The sequence below is a fragment of the Oncorhynchus clarkii genome, chromosome 3 (genome assembly GCF_045791955.1).
Source record: "Oncorhynchus clarkii lewisi isolate Uvic-CL-2024 chromosome 3, UVic_Ocla_1.0, whole genome shotgun sequence".
Lineage (NCBI taxonomy): Eukaryota > Metazoa > Chordata > Actinopteri > Salmoniformes > Salmonidae > Oncorhynchus > Oncorhynchus clarkii.
In genome coordinates this window covers 78,739,881-78,748,001 of record NC_092149.1, presented here as the reverse complement: position 1 = coordinate 78,748,001, position 8,121 = coordinate 78,739,881, and the positions used below count along the sequence as shown (strand labels likewise).

Sequence of the window (8,121 nt, the reverse complement as noted above, 5' to 3'; positions counted from 1 at the left end):
TGGTTGAGGTTTGTTGTTTTCTATCAGTTTCCCTGAAAATCTATGATAGTAAAGTCAAATTTAAATGCCTATTTGCTAATTACATCATAAGTCATAAGGGCAGTGCATGTTGTGGATGGATAAACAACAGGTTTCCCCATCTATCCACTCTCTACTCTTTGGGGGCCTTCTTCTGGCACACGTGGAGTCTGCTGCGCATAACATGAAACGAACTGTGAGAAATGACTAATGTCACTGAACTTCAATTCATCATCACAGAGATTTGTCAATAGGATCCACAGATGTTTCAATTTAATTGCCTGAAATTCCAAATAAAATTCAATAGGACAGTGGAGCTGTACATACATCGAGTTTAGGGGAAAACCTCAGGAGACAACCCTTGCTTTTATTCTATTGATTTAAAAAAAAACTGATGCTGAACACTATAGGCTAGACTATATGTGCTACTGTATACACACACACACACACACACAGACATTGTTTACCACACATGTTACACATGTATGCCATTTCACATACACTAACAAACACAAACAATGAATTATGATACTATTCAATATTCTGCCATATTTGCAGCCTACAACATTGGAGATATATTTAGTTCAATTTACTTTAGACTACTTAGGTTATTAGAATATTACTAAAATGAGTTAACACATGCAAATATAACACCGTACGAAAAAAAAAATATTCATACTTTTTCAAATGTATTTTTAAAGTAGGTCAAAATACAGTACACTTGCACAGTGCACTTGCACTGAGTTGTGTGTGTAGATTATAAATCCCTTTCCTACCAGGGCTGGGATTTCGGGTTAAATATTCAAAATGGCGGACGGAGGAGCAGCGAGTCAAGATGAGAGTTCAGGACCAGGTAATCATTACAGCATTTTACATATTCATACTTGTATTCAAAAACTATTTATCTGAAACCGTTTAACACAGGAGAAAGGCGACCACAAAATAATGTTGCTGTTGTCCGCATCATCATATCAATTAATTCACCGCTAGCGGATATTTGACAGGGGGAAACAGGCTATATAGTATTGCAGTGCGACGGCGAAAAATAAATACATATAAAAAGACATGCCTACCTTTGTGATTAGACCGCTGTACGCCGCTACATATTCATACCACTGTCTAAAAATACGATTTAGCATATTTTATTAGTAATCGGCGACGTGACTGTTGTTTTTATACATGCCATATTCAGATATTGCTCAAATACTGTAGCTGTGCTAGCTTGATACGGTGGTTAGCTTGGCTGCTATAGCTAGGCGATCGGCTTTGTGTTGATGCTTATTATTGTGGCGTGAAGCTTCTTGGAAGATGTTTGCATATTCATTTTTTTTCCTCACCAACAGTCAGCGGCTGCGCGTACCACACGTTACAGTAACATAATAGAAAGCCGAGAAGTTAACTTGCTTGATGTCGCTTTTATATGCCTATTCTCCCCAGCCTTTGTGTCCGGTGCAGTCGTTGTAGCTGTTGTGTTATTCATGTGGGCCTGTCCGACGGTAGAGAGAATGCGGAGTTCAGCATTTTACATTAACTATTCGACACAAAATATGTCAACCTTTTTAGCTTGCCAGTTATAGACAATGTCAATTTCTCATGTTTTTAGATTAAAAAGTAGGCTAAACCATATTTGTTTCATCCATTGTAGGCAGATACAATCTGCCCATTTTCAGCACCTAGTGCGTGAGCTAGTTTCACTGACATCAACAACAGCACTACTTTTCTTTAGCATAAAAGCCCAAACCCTTTATGAAATGTTTAGCGTATATTGTCGTTTTTAGGACGTATTGGTCAAACCCTTTATGAAATGTTTAGCCTATATTGTCGTTTTAGGACGTATTGGTTGTGCTGCCTACCTCCTAGGTGTTCTAGCCTTAGTGATGAATAAACGAGTTTCACGATTTATTTTTAACCAAAATATAGCTAGCTAAAATAGTTACATAAAGGTTGTTCCTGTCACCTTAAATACAACTAGTAACATTCACGGTCGACATGAGAGAATTTGACCAGGAGACATGCCCTGCCCCAAATAACCGAGAACAACTGATACAATTGTATCTTTTGTTGCCGCCATTGTCTCGACTTTCGCGATGTGGTTTTCAGAGTTCGGATGAAAGATTTGAAGTTTCGCCCCAAACGCCCGACTCACTCTTGTCTTGATTTATTGTGTGTGTGCGTCTGTATGGGTGGCGTTTGTTTACGCAGTCTGAATATATTAAAAACTTCATTAGAATGCCTAATTCGGGGAGGTTTCCTATATTTAAAAACAGTGCAGTCGATCTCTCCGCCTCTCTCGTTTGATTCCCGTCTTCAGTGTAGGTTTTGAATGCCGTTTTTTTTTAGCAATCCCTGTCCGAGAGGCTTAGTTTACCTGTGCCAATGTTTTTCCCGGGGAGAGGTAGCGAGGCCCACTTCCGTGACAGTGAGGGGCAGAAGAGAGGCACAACCCATTAATGTTCTCGGTCTCATTTTGTTTAAAGGGCAGCCAACGGCTCCCACCCATTTTCTTTTCACATTCCGCTGTTTCACCGTGATAATAAACACTCCGGATTAACACAGAGTTGCCGAAGTAACCTACAAATTGTTTGCTCTCGATGTGATGTATTTTATGATGACTTTGATGAACTTTTATGAACATTCTATCTGGCCAGCAAACACATTTTCCAAAAGATTCGTGAACAAGGCCATTTTCTGCGTAGGCTAATGTTTGTGTGTGTCAACATTGTAGTTGTTGGTTACAACATACGTTTTAAATTATTAAACATTTATTCATATCGCTGTGTTGTGAAACCAGGCTGTCCTTGTCACTGTAAAACATCACTTGGGGTGGTCAATTTATTTTTTTGTTGCTTTGGGAAGGATAGTGTGTTTTTTTCCCCCTGGTTTACATTCACTTTAGCAGGTTTGACTATATAATTTCTTCCATCCTAGCCAAAGTTCCTCATCTACTTGTATGCGCCTCCCTATATCAAGGTATTTTGGTACTCTGTCTATCCTACACTCTATCACCATTCATAGTGACAATAGTGGTAGGTGGATTGTTTGTCCAGATCTGCAATAGGCTAACTAGCAATCACACCACACATAAAAACATTCAAAGCTGCATCAATTTTCAATATGACTCCACAAGAACAAATAGGATTAGCTGATAGGCAGCGGAGAGGCCAGGTGCATCATTGTGCATGAAATCATTAAAAAAGCTCTCCTATTGATCTTGTTTAGGGACAATACAATCATCCTTCCTAGGCTAGCCTACAACACAACAATGCAATGAATAATTGCATTATTGTTTTCAGGTGAGTACAAAATTCTACTCTAGGCTGCATTGAAAATGTCATTTCAATAACGGCACAAAGATTTGAATGTTTAATTCCATTTGGATCAGTTACTCTCGACAGTTTATGAGGTCGAGAAAGGCATAGTAGCAGGCCAGTCTGGTTGTATTTTCACCTCTGATACTTTCGATGCGCTGTCTGTTGTAGATCACCGTTCTCCCAACTCGTCCTATAATAATGTGGCCACATGCTCCCGGCAGACCCAGTTATTCAGGAAAGCTTAATGCTCTTTCTGCCTCCTCTCCAATTTGAGCGGCTATTCCTCGCGCACCTAGATCCTAATGCTTCAATATAGCCAAAATATTTGTAATTGAACTTTTTAACAAATACAAATATTCTCACACTTTTGTCCATAATAGTTTCATCATGTAGACTATACCTGCACTGTATCTGCGAGTGGTTGACTAGAGCGCGTGTGGGCACATTCGCTATACCTACGTGACATTTTTAGAGACAAAATCATCAGTAGTTCTAGAGTTGAAAATGCAATGGAAACCCTTTTCAAATGTATTTTTTTATTTTGAACATGAGAATTTAATTGAAAACATATTTTTTGTTGTTGTATACTATGTATTTACACACTGACTTTTATCCGCAACAAGTTCATTTGATGGAAACAACTTTTTTTTTTTTGACCACGTTTACATTTTTTTTTAATCATTTTTTGTTATGCGGGTTACAGGTACATTATCCATTTAAATGTTTACGTTTATAACATGTACTCATAGGCTCCCACTCAAAAGAAGAAGGGAAACAATTCCAGAATACATAGAGAGTTTAAGAATACATTTCAGTATAAACAGGAAAATAAAATAAAAACATGTGGGCCTCCACTCCCAACCTTCCATTCCCCCAACCTTCCATTCCCCCAACCTTCCATTCCCCCAACTTTCCATTCCCCCAACCTTCCATTCCCCCAACCTTCCATTCCCCCAACCTTCCATTTCCCCAACCTTCCATTTCCCCAACCTTCCATTTCCCCAACCTTCCATTTCCCCAACCTTCCATTTCCCCAACCTTCCATTTCCCCAACCTTCCATTTCCCCAACCTTCCAATTCCTCCAACCTTCCATTTCCCCAACCTTCCATTCCCCCAACCTTCCATTCCTCCAACCATCTATTTCCCCAACCTTCCATTCCTCCAACCTTCCATTCCTCCAACCTTCCATTCCTCCAACCTTCCATTCCTCCAACCATCTATTCCCCCAACCTTCCATTCCCCAACCTTCCATTCCCCCAACCTTCCATTCCCCCAACCTTCTATTCCCCCAACCTTCTATTCCCCCAACCTTCCATTTCCCCAACCCCACCCAGCCAACATGTCACCATCCAAAGATTAAAATAGTAATATATAGTGCTGCCTGTCAGCAATAATTGTCTCTGATTGATTGAGAGATTCACAGAGCTATCATCATCATTAAGTAAATAATAGATACAAAGCATTGAATATTTACATTCATGCACTTCAACATTAATTTAGTAACTTTTCCCCAGAAGTCTTTATCTGCAGGGCATTCCCACATCACATGTGCCTACCTCATTTAGGGGACACAGTGAAGAGTCGGTGGAAATTTCATTGTGAAACGTTTCCTTGGTGTTAAATACAGTCTATGAACAAACTTAAATTGTATAAATTGACGGTTCGGATTACGGAATACCAAGGCCATATTTTTCCATATTCTGTTCCAGTTAAAGGGTGGTTCAGATTCAATTAGATCTGTGGACCATACTTTTTAATGGCTAGCTCAGAATATGAGCTTTCCAAAAGTTGTTTATACATTATAGAGATCAGTCCTTTCAGGAGCCCAGATATATTTTTTAAATAAGTCCAATCATTGGATGGTTCGGTATTTGGGTTTCCCAAGGGACTCCACAGGCCAACGTAGATTACCTAAATTGTAAATCTAGTAAAAAGGAGTTCCCTGGTAATGTGTATGTATCTTTAAAATCTTGGAATGTTCTCAAACCATTACTGTCCATGATATCTGCAAGCCGCACGGATTCCACATTTGGACCATTGGGGGAAATGCTAAATGAAATTGTGTTAGCAATAATAGGACCAAAGTTTACAAAGTTTACATTGTTTAAGGGATATATATATATATCCCTTAAACAATGTAAACTTTATATATATATGTGTGTGTGTGTGTGTGTGTGTGTGTGTGTGTGTGTGTGTGTGTGTGTGTGTGTGTGTGTGTGTGTGTGTGTGTGTGTGTGTGTGTGTGTGTGTGTGTGTATATATATGTATATATATATGTATGTGTATATATATATATATGTATGTATATGTGTATATATATGTATATATATATATATGTATGTATATGTGTATATATATATATATATATATATGTATGTATATCAGTGAAGACCACCTCTTCCAGGGCAGTAGGAGACACCATATTTCTCTCTACTCAGCCAGGGGGCTGAAAATAATGTCTGAAATACAACTCTGATGGGAAAATGTATATATCGTTTGTTGTAAATATATTTTAGAATATTTGCATGAAATTTTGTCGCCAATAGGATGCAAACCTAGTTATAGACACCCTAAAGACTCTGGCAGTTACGCTAGTCCGGTGTCACTTTGATTATGACTGCACATGAATGGTTCACCAGCAACCGCAAACATCTAAAGAATAAGCTACAGATCAGCCAAAACAAGCTTGTAAGAATTGTACTTAAACTCATCTGGATGTTGAGCATTTTAAGCAGCTAGACTGGCTATCTGTGGAAAAAAGACTAGTATTAATTTACCTTGGTCTAGTCCACAGAATTATCACGGACTCAGCCCCCAGGTAACTATCCAACTATTTTTCCTTTGTTAGAGATGTCTACCAGCATAATACTGGAGCCAGAGACTTTAATATTCCCTCTTTTAAATATAAGAGTTTATCTGGTAAGAACACATTTTTATTTTCCGGTGCTGTTTGAGTGAAACAAACTACCACAGCAACCCAAAGCCATACCGACCATAACCACTTTTAAAAAATAATGTCAAAATCTGGCTGGTGGCTGATGGAGACGTTTTGAATGTATCCCTGTAATGTAATGTGTCTGTATCTATGATCCCCCCCCCCCCCCCCCCCCCCCCCCCCCCGGCTGAGTAGAGAGAGAAATATGGTGTCTCCTACTGCCCTGGAAGAGGTGGTCTTCACTGATATATCCCTTAAACAATGTCAACTTTGCCTTGGTCCTATTATTGCTAACACAATTTCATTTTCACATTCACCCTCCTTACTTCCTCCCAGTTTTACATCTCCACCACCCCCATTCCACCCCGAGAGTTCCGAACATGAATATTCATGAATGTAAACATAGTAATCGTGAATAATGCATTATGTTCAGTAATAGATGCAGGGAATCAGAAAGGTGTGCATGAAGTACATACAGACAAGCTGTTCTAGAGTGGGAGTTAGAGAGGAGCATGTCATATGCAGATCGAGATGTTCTGTAAATGACTCGAATCAGACGGATAGTGAAGGGCATTTCCATGTAAAAGGACCCATGAGCACCAACATGTGATGTTCATAGGTGCATATTAAATTGGGTGTCAAATGAAAGCTAAGAGTCTATATTTTGGGGAAATGAAGGCAAGTATACATTTTTCAACCATTTTCCATCCTCAAAATGAGGCATAATTAAATGCTTTGATTTCGGGATAAACAGATGGAAAAAGGTCTTATAAAACATCTACCTGAAAAAGTCTTGAACGCTATCAGAAATACATCCAAACATAATAATGTTGACGTTAAGACCCCTGCCAACTAATACTTATATTTTGTTTTGGAGAAATTGTTCACCTTCTATAAGTTTAAGAAATATTGACTTGTGACTTGTAATTCCGTTACCAAAAACTCACATATCTATGAGATATTTTCTAATTCCTCTCCATCATAAGGAGGTATGATAATACAATTTCACAGGAGTAACAAGTAATGGTAGACCTACCAATTAGTTATAGTGATTTTACTGATTCCAATTTTGTTTAGGAATTATTAAGTGATTAAAACTCTTAATTCTAACGGAATTCCCCCCAAAATTGAACAGAATTACTGCTACAGAATTGGCTACAATAGTCACAAATTGAGCTGTGTCGGTCATGGCATTTATTTTCTGCCGGTAATAGTCATGCAAATAACTGCCGGTCTCAAGGTAATTGACAGTTAATTAACATAAACACATTTTAGCATCTCCAGGCCTCCACACGTACAGGCCACGTACAGGCCGCTTATGCGCACCTTTGGAACATCTACATTTGAAGAAGTCTAGTAAACACCTTCACAATAAATTCACGGTTTATTTTAGTCAGGTCTAAAGAAACATGATATGAAGAAAATGTATTTCACTTGAATAGAATGTGAGTTGGCCTACTGTGTGTTATCTGGCTATGCTCCATGTCATAGGCTGTAATCTAATTCATTTATCATGCTTATGCCATTATTTTATATATCATTATTTATTTTAGTAAGAAGAATAAAATAGAAAGGATATTTTTCCCATTCCACAGGGAGTGTTATTATAAAGTTGCCATGTTGAGCGTAAAAGTCCTCATTTGAAACAGGTCCTATACGCTAGATTTAGAGTTATTTGGAAACTTTAGTTGTGAATGATACAAACCTTAGAATGTCTTAGAAATCAAAACATAAATGGGCTGCATGATGTGACTAAAGGGTATTGATGATCTGACACTTTTCTCTCATCAAGTGATTATATTTTCACCCGTCAGACTATTCTCAATGTAATCTGGTCTTTACTAATATGTTAAATT

General features: G+C 38.3%; 1 protein-coding gene across 9 annotated transcripts in view; it reads left to right on the top strand.

The window, feature by feature from the left end:
* The first annotated feature begins 837 nt into the window (after window positions 1–837).
* Window positions 838–8,121, top strand: part of LOC139405172 (POU domain, class 2, transcription factor 1-like) — a 41,471-nt gene continuing 34,187 nt past the window's right edge. For 5 of the 9 annotated variants that reach the window (XM_071147652.1, XM_071147637.1, XM_071147645.1 and 2 more), the window contains exon 1: window positions 840–871. The gene's annotated coding sequence lies outside the window, so the exon portion shown is untranslated. Of the gene's footprint in view, window positions 872–8,121 lie in introns of all 9 variants that reach the window. The other 4 variants (XM_071147617.1, XM_071147610.1, XM_071147601.1 and 1 more) reach the window with 1 other exon arrangement.